Source organism: Peromyscus leucopus, chromosome 19 (genome assembly GCF_004664715.2).
Source record: "Peromyscus leucopus breed LL Stock chromosome 19, UCI_PerLeu_2.1, whole genome shotgun sequence".
Classification (NCBI taxonomy): Eukaryota; Metazoa; Chordata; class Mammalia; order Rodentia; family Cricetidae; genus Peromyscus; species Peromyscus leucopus.
The window spans coordinates 55838753-55854432 of NC_051079.1; the positions used below are offsets into that span (position 1 = coordinate 55838753).

Below are 15680 nucleotides of genomic sequence, written 5' to 3' on the forward strand. Positions count from 1 at the left end.
CTGACACTCCTCAGGTGGCCAAGAACCTGAGACTAGATAGGCCCTGGGCCCAAGTGAAAAACCAGTTAGTATTGTTATGGTAAAGGAATATAGCAATAAAATGACTTCTAACAACATTCTGCCATACCCAAAGATCAGTGGCTTGCTTAGTCACTGTGAGAAAAGCTTCCTCCTGGCAGTAGATGGAACTAACACAGAGACCCACACCTGGACAACGTGCAGAGTGAGAGACTTTGCACTCAGTCCTTGCTGTAGGATAATGTTCTTGTACACTGTAAAGACGTCATTCAAATTGGTTTAATAAAACACTGATTGGCCAGTAGCCAGGCAGGAAGTATAGGCAAGAAGTATAGGCAGGGTGACCAGACCAGGAGAATTCTGGGAAGAGAAAGGGCAGAGTCAAGGAATCACTAGGCAGATACAGAGGAAGCAAGATGCGAATGCTGCACTAAGGGAAGGTACCAAGCCATGTGGCTACACACAGATAAGAATTATGGGTTAATTTAAGTGTAAGAGCTAGTTAGCAATAAGCCTGAGCTACCGGCCGAGCATTTATAAGTATTATTAAGCCTCCTAGTCAATTATTTGGGAAGTGGCTGCTGGGTATTTGGGAACAGGCAGGAGGGAGAGAAACTTCTGCCAACAAGTCCTAAACAGAATGTCTCCATCAAATCCCTCCTCCAGGGCTCAGGGAGCTATAAGAAGTGGAGGCTGAAAGATTGTAAGGGCCAGAGGATGACACTAAGGAAACAGTATCTTCCAGAAACAATAGGACTGACATCTAGGAGCTCATAGGAACTGTTACAGCATGCATAGGGCCTGTATAGGTTTAAACCGAATGAGGTGCCAGCTCTGAGAGAGGGAAGTGGACATTCCTAACTCTTGTGGGATATTAATTTAAGATGTGTTACATTCGTTTATGCCATGGAATATTTGTTTAATGATGTGAAGACATGTTACCTTTGTTTGATTAAATAAAATTACCCTTGGGTCAGAAGACTGTGTCAGCAACTAAATGACAGGAAGTGGTAGGGAGGAACCAGGTGTAGTCAGGGTTCTTAAATGGGAGCTGAGCAGAAAAACATGCTGATTTGGGGGAGACTTGAACTAGGAGAGGAGGCTAGCTACTAGCTATTCAGCCTCTCTAAGCAAATGTAGTTCTATGAAGGCCTCCAACTCTGTTCTTTTGTTCAGTATCACATTTCCTATTATGGATCTTTTGTATTTGCCTTTGAATCTTGAGTTCTACAGAGGAATAGAGATCTAGATACAGTTCCCTTTAGCTGCTGTAATATAGTCGGTGCCTGAAGGAACGGAATTCCCACCAGGCTACAGCCAATGTGGCCAATCCGCTACTGGTAGCTGCGGAATCGCAATTACCAGTTAGGACAGGAGTTGCTTAAGGGGCAGCTACTGAATTTAGTGAAAAACAATACCAACCAAATGGCATCTACTTGCAAAGGAAAAAATTTTCCAATGGAGTCTCACCTAAGGGTAGGCCCCATGCCCAGCAGTAGGTGGCCAACACAACATTAACCTGAAGACTTTTTGTCTTTTACTGCATGTTTGGCCTTTTTTTTTTTTTTTTTTTTTTTTTGGTCTTACTGGTCTTTTGTATATTATGGTTTCTGGTTTTGTGTTTTCATTATTTTCTTTCTTTTATGTGTATGTGTGTGTGTGTATTTGTGTTTCTTCTGCCTTTTCTTTGTTTTTTTATTTTTTATTCTTTTTTTTTTTTTTTTTTTTTTTGGTCTGTTTTTGTTGTTTTGTTTTTCTCTCCCCTGAAAAGACAGAGAGAAAGGACGGCTTGGAAGCTGGGTGGGTGGGGATGTGGAAAGGATCTGGGAAGAGTTGGAGGAAGAGAAACTGTGATCAGAATATATTCTATAAAAAATAAGGGCTGGAGAGATGGCTCAGTGGTTAAGAGCACTGCCTGCTCTTCCAGAGGACCTGGGTTCAATTCCCAGCACCCACATGGCAGCTCACAACTGTCTGTAATGCACATAAAACAAAGTTTGTAAAAAAAAATAAAAAAAAATAAAAAATTAAATAAAAATTTAAAACTTGCTAAGCAATCCCATTCACAAACAACTTGGGAATATATTTAATCAAGGAAGTAAAAAAAACCCTCTACACTTACAAAACACTCGATAAAAGAAAAAAGCCCATATAAAAAGACTTCTCTTCTATAAAGGACCAGCAGACTTACTACTGTTAAAATTTCTACACCATCTAAAACAATTTAGACTTTGTGCAATACCCATTAAAAAAAAAAAAAAAAAAAAAGAGCCCAGTTTTTTTTTTTTCCCAAAAAGCTATCAAGTACAATCCTAAAATTCATAGGTAAACACAAAAGATCCACAATAGGGAATGTGATACTGAACAACAGAACAGAGTTGGAGGTATTCATAGAAGTACATTAATCAAAACAGCTTGTTACTATCACTAAAAATCAGACACACAGGACTGGAGAGATGGCTCAGTGACTAGTCTCGCAGAAGATCCAGGTTCATGTCCCTAAACCCACATGGCAACTCAACTGTATGCAACTCCATCCAGTTCCAGGAATTCTTACACACTCTGGCTTCCATAGGAACTAAGCACACATGTCCACATACATACATGCAGGCAAAACACTCCTGCATAAAACAAACAAACAAACAAACAAACAAACAAACAACAAAAATGCCTAGAAGAAACAAGACACAAAGCTGGGAGGAACAGAATAGAAATCCTAGAAATAAAGTCCTTATATCTACAGCCATCTGACTCTTAACAGAAGGCCTTTTCAATAAATGGTACTGAGAGGGTCTATGAGAAGAAGTTCAAATTTCACATTTTGCTCTCATCTAATACCATCTTATACAAAACCAACCCGAACTAGACCGGGCCATTCAAAGAGATGCTCTTTTAAAAACAAGCAAACAGGATTGATTGTAGCGCAGCTGTCAGAGTACTTAGCTAGCAGTCATAAAACCCTAGGTTTGGGTTTATGCCCAGCAAGGCATAAACCACATGTGGTGGTGCACACTTAGAATTCCAGCACTGGGGAGGAAGAAGCAGGAGACCCAGAAGTTCAAGTATATCAATTATGTAGTGAGTTCCAGGTCAGCCTGGGCTATTAGGTCTTATCTCAAAAACAAACAACAGACAAGCACCCCTCAATGAAATATCATCTCACCCAACTTAAAATGGCTATTATCAAAACTACAAAAATAACAAGTGCTGGCTCTGGTGGTATTTTATTTGTGCTGAAATGTGATTTTATTTGTATGTTAATAAATAAAGTTGCCTGGGGGTCAGAGCTAATAGCAAGCCATAGCAGAAGCCGGGCGGTGGTGGCGTACGCCTTTAATCCAATCACATGGCAGGCAGAGTCTGTGTGTTCAAGGATATAGCCAGTTTGGAGACATATACCTTTAATCTCAATACAAACCATAGAGACCTGGAGGTCTATATAGACAGGCAGTGATGAGGTCATGTGGTTGGGTTTATAACCAATGAGAAGGCAGAACAGAAAGTCAATAAAAAGACAGACACACAGGAAGTAGGCCTCTTTCTGAGGGGAAGGACGGCAGCAAAGTGTAAGAAGGCGGTTTTAAGTCTCAGCTCTTAGCTACTGTTTTGACCTCTTGGGCTTTTAACTGCATTTGGCTCTGTGTTTCTTGTTTAATAAGACCATTACATCTACAGCTGGCTGCTAAAGATCTAGAGAAAAGGGAATTCTTATGCAGTTGGAGATAACATAAATGAGTATAGCCACTGTGGAGAACAGAATGGCGGTTCCATAAAAAGTTAAAAATAGATCTATTATGATCCTGCCACTCTACTACTGGGTTATATAGACAAAGGTGATGAAGTCACTATATCAATTTGCTATATCAATTTGTGTGTGTGTGTGTGTGTGTGTGTGTGTTGGGGGAAGGGAGAGTGTGAAAGTGAGAACACCAATGTTTATGGAGGTACTATTTATAACAGTCAAGATGTAGAATGAAGCTAGGTATCTGTGGGAAATGAGTGGATAAAGAAAATATGGGCTATAAACACACACACACACACACACACACACACACACACACACACACACACAGATTATCTAGCCGTAGAGAGTAAAATCCTGCCATTTGAGGCAAAACATGAAACTGGAGGACATACCATTAAGTGAAAGAGGCCAGATACAAAAAGGCAAACATTACATGTTCTTTCTCCTGTGTAAATGTTAAAACTATAAATCTGAATGTAGAATAGAGATTACTGAGTTTGGGGAGGGTGTGGAGGAGGAATGACAGAGGGACATTAGATGATGGCTACCAAAACGCAGACAAGAGTAACTGCTAGTGTGCTATACAGCACAGGGGAAACAACTGTGGTTTGCCGTAACCAATCTCTTAATTTTGAGAGATGCTGGCCAAAACAGAAAAGGAGGACAGGAGGGAAGGAGGAAGGAAGGGAGGGAGGGAGGGAAGGAGGGAGGGAGAGAAATGCTAGTCACCTTGATTTGATCAGGATACGAAGTATGCATTCCTTTAAATATCACAATGTACCGTACTCCATAAATCTTTTACTACAATTACTACGGTAATAAAAAATTCAGCTTGACACTAGTGTCAAACAGAAATATCTTCTCAAACATACAAAAAGCCTTCAACACTACAGATGGTCTGAATATTTGTGTCCCCTGCAAAGGCAGTAGTATTAGGATGTGGGTTTTAAAAGTGACTGGGTCAAAAGACCAGAGACCTCAAGCTGGAGTAAGTACCCTTTTAAAAGACTCCATAGAGCTTATCAGCCCTTTACCATGTAGATTTACATGGGAAAGATGGCTATCTAGGAACCATGAGTGGGACCCACCCAAACAACATAATTAATTGTCTACATCTTCATTTTGAACTCCCTGCTCCAGAAGTGTGAGAAATCAATTTCCATGGTTTCTAAACTATCTAGCTAATGGAATTTCATTATAGCAAGGAAACAAACTAATGACTTTGAAACACCAGTCATAGCATTAAAAGGCTGACAGCAGTATGTTCTACTGGGAAAGCAGATGGTATGGTGGACTTGGACCATGTAAGTCAACCTCTGGGACACTTCACTTTGGTGTTGTTGGCTTTCTCTAGCTCTACCTTTCACTGTTAAGAGTCTAGAGAAGTAAACAGTCAAAATCCTCAAGTCTTGAACAATGACTTGGTCATATTCTTATCTCTACTCTCAAGTTTGAACTGCAGTTACAAGGAACTCTCTTTCCTGACAGAACTTTCAATTCTACAGTACAAGTTTTTCCTTCTTTCTCTATGTTTTACCTTCTTAATGTTAAGACCATTAATTTCTTTCTACTGTGCAGTTTTAACTTCTGTTGCTCTTGTATGTTATAAGTATAGAACATATGTGGCAATAAGAAAAATAACTTACACTTTCCATAACAAGGGCAAGCCACTGTCATTTTTGGTAGCATTTTTATTCACATTTTCATGATATCTTCCTTATTATGCTTTTTCCTGACCACTGCTTTAAGGCTTTTCAGTTTCAAAGCACATCTTAAACTCAATTGACATCAACATCACCCTATGTGTGACATCTATACATAATCTGAGTATGTCTGAAAATAAGAATTAGCACAAACACACCCCTCGTTCCTGAAAACAATACTTGGGCGATGTCCTAGTTAGGGTCACTGTTGCTGTGATGATACCCATGACCAAAAGCGAATTGGGAAGGAAAGAGTTTATTTGGCTTACACTTCAACATCATAGTCTATCATTGAAGGAAGTCAGGACAGGAACTGAAGCAGGGCTGGATCCTGGCTGGAGGCAGCAGCTGATGCAGAGGCCATGGAGGAGTGCTGCTTACTGCCCCCCACCCCCGGGCTTGCTCAGCCTGTTTTCTTATAGAATCCAGGACTACCAGCCTAAGGATTTCTAATTAAGAAAATGCCCAACAGGCTTGCCTACAGCTGAATCTTATAGATGCATTTTCTCAATGGAGGCTTCCTCTGCTCTGATGACTAGCTGGGTCAAGTTGATATAATACTAGCCAGCACAGGTGAGTACATACAGATGAGCAGGTGATATCTCAGGCCAAGCAGCAGCCCTAGCTCTTTCTGTCCTGACAGTCAAAGGGAATTAGGTCTGCTTCCTCTCTCTACTCTCTTCCACTGGAGCCTCTACTGCTTTAGTGGTCAGTATTCAAGCATTTAGTAAGCATCTCTCATTGCCTAACATTACCACTGTAAACTTCACTCTTGCAAGCCTTCTAGGGGTACGGACCAGAGTGCCTTATTTTCTGTTGTACCTCTTGAGTACCTACAGTATATCAAAGCAAAATAGTCATAAAACTGTCCTGTGTCTATTTACTCTAAATTAAAGCACTCATTCCTGGATGGAGAAAGCACATAAGTCCCAGACAGCTACAAAATTCATGAGGCCCCTCTCTAAGAAAGACTTGGGTAGAATTGTTTCTTTGGTCTGTCTTCAGGTATTTGCTTATATCTCCCTAGGAAAAGTCATGAAACTAAACTAAATGAATGCATTTTTTATTGATCAAGCACTGGACAGTACACAGAGCTGTAACCTTTTAGCATGAAGAACAAATTTGTATAAATATGATCACTGCCTTCAAGTAGTTTACAATTTAGTTATGAAAAGGTAAATATTCCAAGATTTGAGAAACATTCATAAGCCTACTGGATATTAAGGAGGAAAACAAAAACACAAACACAAAACTAAACAACAAGAAGAATCAGAAAATGCTATAAACTCTAGTGATTCAGTAATAATTACCCCAGATACATTTGAAAGAACAACTCAGACAGAACGAAAAGGGGTGGTTATTCTAGGCTCAGGCAGAAGTGGCAGGTGGAACAATACAGAGAATCAGTATGCAAGGATTCTTCGTCAAGGTGTAATTTTTGGCTCACGGCTGTACAATCTGTCTATAGTTCTACACTGATTTTGAGACCATGGAGCAGCAGAACATCACCTCAGTAAGAGCATATGAAGTGTCTACCCACAGTAGACAGGAAGCAAAGAAAGGGGAATGGAGACCAGGTACAACCTTCTAAGGCTTCCTCACAAGGACCTTCTTTCTTCTGGAGGTTTCCACCTTTCCCAGAGCAGCAGCATCTGCTGGGCATCAGGCCCTCAGCACCTGAGCCTGTGGAGGCCATTTTAGACTTCAACCATAACAAGGGGCGATGAGAATTAAAGCTGGCACTGCAGTGCAGAACTGTCATGTACTTACGGAACTACAAGAGACTTTGGATTTGTAAGGAACAAACTGAAATTACGACAATACGTTAAAGGCAGTACTTGAAGAAATGGCAGAGTGGGGAAAGCGAACTTGGTGGTTCCTGAAACTAGATTATTTGTAGAGATCTTCCTAAACAATTATCTAAATGTTCAGTCTTTGACCTTTGTACACAGGAAGCTGCTGACAACGAAACAATGACTTTAATTCAGAATTCTGGGTTACTGTTTTTTGTATCACATGAAGTGGCATCTTATTTGCCACTAGTCTGTTTATCAGCCAGAAGAGCTAGGTAAGAAATAATTCATTTTGAAAAAACAGAACTGATTTAATCATTTACTTAAGTCTAAAAAACTTGTTTCCAATTTTAATGTACTCTATTACATAAAACTTTGCCCACCTTTAAAAATCTTTAAGAAGCATCTATAAGCAGAATTTCTGCATTAGTGAGCATTTTATGGCACTTAATACTAAGTTCTTCAGCTCTGATTCTACTTGAACAGAGCTTCAGAATACGGAGAAGATGACACCAAACATATGGGGGTGTTCTAAGGAAAGCAAGGCTGTGCCAGGATTACTACCAGGGCTCTATACCCCTACATAGTCACATTACAACATCATCTCTATTTCAAACTTCAAGGGCCAATACCAAAGTGTTATTATCTGGGAGTACTGGACAATAAAATAGTTTTGTACTTTTTCAATAGAAAGGGTGCTTTAAAAAGCCCAGTAATTTTATTTTATTTTATTTTATTGGTTTTTTGAGACAGGGTTTTTCTGTGTAGCTTTGCGCCTTTCCTGGATCTTGCTCTGTAGACCAGGCTAGCCTGGTCTACAAAGCCCAGTAATTTTAAAAGCTAACTAGTATCCCAAATATTGTATTATCTCATGAATAACCTTTATTTCTCAAGTGGGTAAATTCTAGGTCATATAATCACTAATAAGATCTAGTACAATTTTTTTTATGTGTATGTAGGTGTGTTAGTATCCCTCTGCAGCTAAATATTTAGACAAAAGCTTCACATGAACAACTCAGAGCAGCTCTGTCTGTAGTTTTCTGTAACAATGGCAATGTTCCACATTCACAATGAACAATAAGGCAGGTGCTCTTGACAGGCAGGCTACTCAACACTTGGAGTCTGACTAGTGTGACTTAACTACCCAAAAATTTTAGCTTTTATTTAGAAAAAATAAAAATAAAAAGACAATAGTCACAGATTCCTGATGCTACTGTAGATCTGAAAATTTCAGAGAATAACTAAAAACTAAAATAGATACTATGTCAACTGAACTACTTGGCACATCAATATAATGGATACTATTAGTTGCCTACTCAGAACACTTTTAGAAGCCCCGTATAGATAGTTTTATTAACTTTCTTTCAGCTTCAATATTGAAATCTGATTAAAACTCCATATGGGGGTAGGATACCTGCAAGAAGGCTCCTAAAGGCACTTGCAGCTAAGCCTGATGGCCTGAGTTTGATTTCTGGAACCAACACGATGCAAGGAGAGAACCTTGCAAATTACGTTTTTGCTGTGGGATGGTCTGTATGTCAAATCTGTTGCTCTGATTGTTCAATAAATAAAACACTGATAGCCAGGCAGGAAGTATAGGCGGGACTAACAGAGAGGAGAATTAAGGGAACAGGAAGGGAAGGAGACATTGCCAGCCGCCGCCATGACAAGAAGCATGTGAAGACACGGGTAAGCCACAAGCCACAGGGCAAGGTATAGATTTATGGAAATGGATTAATTTAAGTTACAAGAACAGTTAGCAAGAAGCCTGCCACGGCCATACAGTTTGTAAGCAATATAAGTCTCTGTGTTTACTTGGTTGGGTCTGAGCTGCTGTGGGACTGGCTGGTGACAAAGATTTGTCCTGACTGTGGGCAAGGCAGCAAAACTCTAGCTACACATTTTGACTTCCATATGCATCCAGTGGTTCACATGCAAGATACACATACTCATACACACAAATGTGGGGAGAAGTAACAATGCACAGCTTCTGATGACTGTTGTTAGTTCAGAGTGGGCCTGTTGCTGTGGAATAATCCTCTTGTACACTGTAAAGATTTGTCACTCGAATTGGTTTAATAAAACACTGATTGGCTGGCAGCTGGGCAGGAAGTTAGGTGGGAAAGCAAAACAGAATGCTGGGAAGAGAAAAGGCGGAGTCAAGAAGTCACCATCCAGATGCAAAGGAAGCGAGATGAGAATGCCACATTGAGAAAGGGTACCAAGCCACCTGGCTAAACACAGATAAGAATTATGGGTTAATTTAAGTGTAAGAGCTAATTAGTAATAAGCCTGAGCTACCGGCCAAACATTTATAAGTAATATTAAGCCTCTGAGTCAGTTAATTGAGAAACAGCTGCTGAATATTTGGGAACTGGCAGGTGGAAGAGAAACTTCTGCCTACAGCTAGTGACAGAACAGTTTAAGGAATTGGGGGTGGGGGTGGTTTTAGGAGGGAGGTGAAGGGGGTAGGTGGTGCTGCTAGCTTATTTCCTACCCAAACACATACAACAGAGACTACAGGAAGCTTGACAGCTCTTCAGTGTCCAGCCTTGGAACCACACTAACATGTTAAGGCAGAGCTAGAGCTCTGGAACAAGGAGAGTCTTCTTGCCTTTTAAACTTCTTGTTATTGTCTTTTTCCATTATTGTTAGAGCCAACTTAAGTCCATTTCTGATACCTAAAGCAGAAAGTAATTTACTGGTAAAGCCAGGTGTGTAAAGCTACCATTTACTACTCCAAGGTGCTCCAAATACACAAAACTACCATCTGTTTGGCTTTCCTCCTCATACTGCTGAACCATTTAAGCAGCATTTATGGTATGAAGTCTTTTTACACATGAACTGACTAAAGATAATTTTTGAATGAGATTAATGGCACCAGTTGCCTGAATTTTCAATTTCACCAGTGCTTATAGAATGATTTTAGTTTACACTAGTCTATGTTGTAGATACACTGTGGAGAAAAAGGAAAACTACCAAATGTTTAGAGATCTACTCTCCAAAGTTTGTTTTTAAAAAAGGGTGCAGAGGTCAGACAAAGACATATTTGAACTATAGACTAAAGAACAAAAACCCATATACCAGTGAGTCTTTTGATAATACAAAGGTTAATCAATTTGTATGAAAATTAGCAGGGGTTGGTGCACTAGAATATCACATCGTAAAAACAGCTTGGTAGGTTCAAGAAAAAAATTTAGGTAGTACATAGGGTAAAAGAGTTTCCTAAAATAAGAATGGTACTTTTAAGCCGGGCAGTGGTGGCACACGCCTTTAATCCCAGCACTCGGGAGGCAGAGCCAGGTGGATCTCTGTGAGTTCGAGGCCAGCCTGGGCTACCAAGTGAGTTCCAGGAAAGGCGCAAAGCTACACAGAGAAACCCTGTCTCGAAAAGCAAAAAAAAAAAAAGAATGGTATTTTTAGAAGCTAGAAATCCATACAGGTTCTTGCTTTATCCTTCATGTTAAAATTTATTTTGAAAAAAGAATCAGAATTGAAGATTCTACTTTTGCCCCCAAATACTCTAATGCCTCGGTTTCTTGACCTCTTATCTTTAATGACCTCACCCTCTGATACACCTCAGCCACTCCACTTTATAAACATTTCATACATTTCCACTGGTAATTATCAATAGCTACATTCCACTATGAACTACTTTGTGTACACAATATCCTACATTTCTGTCACTTCTTCTAGACTGTCATCATTGCAAAGTCTTCCATATCATGGAGTCCTACCTTCATTTAACTTTCTTAGGAAGGACAGAAAGCTAGGGAATTACAGTGACATGGGGAAAAGCCTGGGAGATGGAGGAGGCTATGTTTCTGAGACCTTATCTGTTTCAACTACAGAAAAAGGCAGGAAAAAGAGAATGATGAATGCATGCTTCTGGTCAGCTTCCTTTCTCTATGATACAGGCAAGGATCCCAGCAAGAGAATGCTCCTTAGTGGACCTGCCTTCCCTACTCAGTTAATAATCACTGATTACATAGCCAAAGGCCATCTCCCAAGTGAGTCTAGACCCTGTTAAGTTGACAACTGTAGCCACCATGGCTCCCTTATTGGGTATGTAATTCTGTGTACAAACCTTGGATCGATATCTCTCTCTCTCTCTCTCTCTCTCTCTCTCTCTCTCTCTCTCTCTCTCTCTCTCTCCTTTCTCTCCGTTCCTTTCTTTTCTTTTCAAGACTGGCTCTCCCACAGAGCATAAGCTGGTCTGGGTTTGGGGTTATCCAGCCTCAGTCTTCTTTTTTTTTTTTTTTGGTTTTTCGAGACAGGGTTTCTCTGTGTAGCTTTGCGCCTTTCCTGGAGCTCACTTGGTAGCCCAGGCTGGCCTCGAACTCACAGAGATCCGCCTGGCTCTGCCTCCCGAGTGCTGGGATTAAAGGCGTGCGCCACCACCGCCCGCAGCCTCAGTCTTCTAATGGCAGAATTGTTTTAGCATGTCTGACTGGATTCATGTTCCCCTTTCTCTTCTCAGTCTACCTTTAATTGGCACTTCTGGCAGTTCCTTTACTCTCTGAGAGTCTCTGGAGTTTAAGAGTATTGTTTGGTTTCCTATTACTTGTCGGCATACTTTCCCAGTGGATGTATCCATCAGCTGTTGTTTCTGTAGTCTATGTTAGTACTGGAGATTGGGCTCAGTGTCCTGAGCACAGAGGTTGAGTGGTTAGCTACTGAGCTCTACCATTAGTTCAGTACACCTCAATCATAGCGTAAATCAGTTCTACCTGAATACAGAAAACACTTCAATTTGAAAGAACAGGGGTGATTAAAATACCTAGTCATGAACCCCACCCCAGAAAAGTCCCAATACAGAAGCACAAGAAACAAGAACTATCAAAGCAATGTGACTTGTTCAGAAAATATTCATTCTACAGTACCGAATTCCACTGAGAGTTGGGTATGCGGACTCTCAAATAACTCAAGAGAATGCTTGTAGGAATGTTCAATAAAGTCAAAGATGACGTAGTAAACTCCTGAATGATTTCAAAGAAAAGTAATCAATTGAATGAAATAAGGAAGACAGTATAGGTTATGAAAGGGGAATTCAATAAAGAAATAGAAACATTGGGGCTGGAGAGATGGCTTGCCCTGCGTAAGGCCTGGAGTTCAGATACCCAGAATCTATGTAAATGCTGGATGGGCACGGTGGGCCACCTGGACTTCCAGCCTGGAAGGAAGGCAGAGAGGGGATCCTCAGAGCAAGATACCTAGTGACATCCTGCCTCAAAATGAAAATGGTAAAGAGTGGTTAAGGATGATTCTCAATATCATCCTTGGGACTCTGGGACTCTACATGCTCAACATGTGCATGCTCATTTGCACACAATGCAAACATGCATATACATAGGCATGCACACTGCACACATGAAAATGGGAAAAATAGATAACAGAAATTTTACAAAATCTCAATATATCAAATAAAAATCCTTACCACTAAAACAGATCAAATGGAAGACAGAACATTGAGTCCTGGAAACAAGGTAGATGAATTAGAACAGTCAAAAGTAACAAGAAAGGCAGAACATGAGAGATCTATGGGGCAACATTTAAAACCAAGTTGGAAGGGCAAGAAACACACCCAAGGTGTCCTATGGTGTCCACGTGCCACACTCATACTTGCTACACAAACACAGACATTCACATAAACACATAGACAGCCCCCAAGGTTTTTAAAAATGAAGAAAAAAATAGTAAATATTGCTGTTTGTGGAAATGGGAATCTTTAAACACTGCTGATGAGAATGTAAATCAACTCAGCCAATGTAGAAAAAACTAAAAACAGAACTGCCATATTGATTTAGTGATATCACTCCTGGCAATACACACAAAGAAATACAAACCAATATACTCCAAAGATACCTCCACATCCATGTTTATTGTGTTATTACTCACAACAGCCAACTTCTAGAATTAGCCTAAGTGTACACTAAGAGATAAATGGATGGAGGAAATGTGGTACATATACAAAATAGTTTTGTTTAGCCATAAAGAATGAAACTATGGTGGCACTGGGGAGACAGTCTGTGGGTAAAGTGTTTGCCTGCATTTGTGAAGACCTGAGTGAGACTTACCAGAACTCGTGCAAAAGCCAGGGCCAGTGGTGCCTGTCTCTAATCCCAGTACCCTATGATGGCATGTGAGAACACAGGAGAATCCCCAAAAGCTCAGGTCACTGGTACAACAAGGAGACCATGTCTCCAACAAGATGGAAGGCAAGGATTGACAGCCAACATTGTAGTTTGACTTTCATACTCCTGCCTGCCTGCACGCGCGCACGCACGCGCGCGCACACACACACACACACACACAACACACACACACACACATGAAATACTGCCATTTGCCTGGGAATGGTACAACTGCTGATCACTATGTTAAGTGAAAAAAGCAAGACAAACATTGCTGTTTTCTCTCATATGTGGATCCCAGTTTTTGCAGGTAAAAGCATTTACATATGTAAACAAGTGTATGACATGAAAGTGAAGTGGGAGTATCTTAGAAAAGGAAGAGACAAGTGGGAGGGAAGAAAGTGAAGGATTTAAAGACAGAGTAAATGTTGTCAAATGTATACTTAAAAAGGGTTTATGAAATTCATCAAAATGACAATGACCTTATATCTGTATCTATAAATTCTTGGCTTTTTAAGACAGGGTCTCTCTGAGTATCAGAGTCCTGGCTGTCTTAGAACTTGCTTTATAAACCAGGTTAGCCTCGAACTCAATCTGCCTGCCTCTGTCTCCCCAGTGCTGGGATTAAAGGCATGCACCTCCACGCCTGGCCCAGCCCTGCTAATAAACATATTTTTTAAAGTCACCACCAGAAACACTCTCAGTACAAAATCCACAGCAATATAAAACCAACGGGAAAGTTAGACACAAGCTTGAAACATTTATAACTACATCTAAGTTAAAACAGAGGTTGTCATTGACAATAATCACCTTAAAATTCAACAGGTAACTGTATTTTCAAAACACTGTAACAACGAACACCGAGATTAGTGTCTGATTAAATATTAGGTACTACAGCCTGGGCTGACATATATTACTCATCACACATAGATTCAATTAAATATTCCTTTCAACTCTAGAAAAAGCCTGTTTTAAAAGATTTTTTTTTTTTTCTGCTTGGAAGAGATGTCAACTTTCAGCTCAGCAGAGTGAAGCAGAACTGTCACTTTCTGTAGTGACTATTTAGAGAGACTAAACAAAACTCTTTACACTTTCTGTCCTCACAGAACAAGATCATTCTTAAGAAACTCCAACATCTTACCTACATGTTAGAAACAATATGTTTCAAAAACAGAAACCACACATTAAAAGTTCACCTCTGAGAGATATATTCTAGCTTTCTTATAAAATGGTTTCAAGCAAATTCTGTTACATTTTTAAAAAGATACAATTTTTTTTTCTTTGAGATTCAGTTATCCATTAAGTATGTACTATGTAGCAGGTGCTGTTTAATGAACCTGAGCTAAATCACCAAGGAACATGATGGTTCCAGTCTCAGCAGAGCTCATAATCTGGCAAAGGAACACCCTTAGCCAGCTGTTTCTTTCTCTCTGAACGTGATAACTGGAGTGTTAAGAATTGTGAAAATAATTTTGAAACATCTATGTGTTGGTAAACTTTCAGTTCTGAGTGTGACCTTCTAGGAGATCCTGTTTGATTACTAGCATAGAGGTCCTGGGTCCAAATCTTGGTTCCACCATTTACTAGACCAACCTTGGCAAACAAAACTCAATCCTCATCTGGAAAACAAAGATAATCCTAACTGGGTTACACAAGAGAATGAGCAAGGAATGTGTGAAACAGTAGGAAACACGAAAGTATTAGCTATTATTTCAACCCAATTTCCAGAAAGCCAGATCACACTCAGACAGTAATGAGGACAAAGGTAACTGTGAGAACACTTGTACCTGGTGCATACAGTTCCTCCCTACTTTAATACTTTCAAGAATGTTTTCTCTGTGTCATTTTACATGAGTCAAATCCCTCAAAGAGTAAAGTTTGAATATCTCCTTTATAACATCAATTCATTGTGGGAATCTTATAAAAAGGGAGTTAAGAGGCTTTAATTCCACTAAGAGAAAAATGTAAGACATGTGTGGCTGGGGGTCTGCCTGTAATCCTTGCATAAGGGAGGCCTGACACAGCAGGATCTTGAGTTTAAGTCCAGCCTGGGCTACATAATGACATTTTTTTAAAGTCAAAATTAGGCTTATTATGTTCTCTAAGATGACAGTAGCAATTATGGGTGTGTGTGTGTGTGAGAAACAACAAAATAAAACTCAATCATTGGATCCAACAAGCTCCAATGCTTCAGTATGCACACAGCACTTTGGGGCTCTAGGTCCCACAAGACCTTTGCATTAGTCAATATTCATGAACGGAAGTTAACTCTTAAACTGGATAATGG

General features: G+C 40.0%; 1 protein-coding gene across 1 annotated transcript in view; it reads right to left on the bottom strand.

Annotated features, from left to right (window-relative positions):
- The window catches only part of Fam210a (family with sequence similarity 210 member A), a 38115-nt gene that overhangs the window by 21496 nt on the left and 939 nt on the right, over window positions 1-15680 (bottom strand). The window lies entirely within an intron of this gene.